Source organism: Mus pahari, chromosome 4 (genome assembly GCF_900095145.1).
Source record: "Mus pahari chromosome 4, PAHARI_EIJ_v1.1, whole genome shotgun sequence".
Taxonomy (NCBI): domain Eukaryota; kingdom Metazoa; phylum Chordata; class Mammalia; order Rodentia; family Muridae; genus Mus; species Mus pahari.
Window position 1 is genome coordinate 17,042,157 of NC_034593.1, and position 869 is coordinate 17,043,025.

The 869-nt window shown below is 48.4% G+C and overlaps 1 non-coding gene across 1 annotated transcript; it reads right to left on the bottom strand.

Annotated features, from left to right (window-relative positions):
* Positions 1 to 426: 426 nt before the first annotated feature.
* Positions 427 to 567, bottom strand: LOC115063914. The gene has a single exon (XR_003843781.1). It is a non-coding gene; the product is annotated as a small nucleolar RNA SNORA48 (small nucleolar RNA).
* Positions 568 to 869: the final 302 nt, after the last annotated feature.

Genomic DNA, 869 nt, shown 5'->3' on the forward strand with positions numbered 1-869 from the left:
ACCACTCCCCGTCCTCCACACCCAACATGGCTAGCTCCATTGTGCTCCCTGGGAAAGGTGCAGGGCCCACTCTCCCAAATGCTGCCTCTGGTGAGAGATGGGGCCAGCTATTCAGAGTTCTATATCCAGACAGAACCAGTTATGCATAGCCCCTGGACATCCCCATGGTGCCCAGCGACTACTGTGACCAGGGTCATGCCCATGTTCTCCAGTGGTAATATGAGTCACAGTTATTGACACCAAATGCTTCTTCTGCATAGCCATGGACTCAGACAAGGCCATCAGTGGCAGCAAGCAGGTGTCTATGGCCTGGTTGTGCAGTACACTGGAATGAAGTTCTGTGGGTGGAATGGTAGTCCACAGGTCTCTGTCTCTCCTCCTCCCCCCACACTGTACTGCCTGGATTTGATTTGTTTTGACTGGATTTTATGAGTTCTAGGCATAAGACAGCTTTGGCTACTAAACCAGGCATCAAGTTAGAATGAATAATGGACTGCCATCCATTTTGCCCCTGACTGATATAAGAACACCACTAATAAGGTGCCTTTTTGCCCATTGCCAGAGGAGCAGACTTCTTAGAGGTAGCAACCAAACATACAAACTAAAATATAATAAGATGAAGAAAAACTGTCACATTGAAGTTGGACACAGCAACCCAATAGTAGAAAAGGAGGCCCAAGAACAGGCTCAAGGGCCAGAGACCCACTCATTGTCACAGTCAGGAGTCCCATAAAAATAATAAGCTTATAGCTATAATATGTATACAGAGAACCTGGTGCAGACCTGTGTAGGCTCTGTGCTTGCTGCCTCAGTCTATGTGGAGGAGAAGGTCTTCATGCTCCCCTGAGCTGGGATCCGGGAGGAATGGG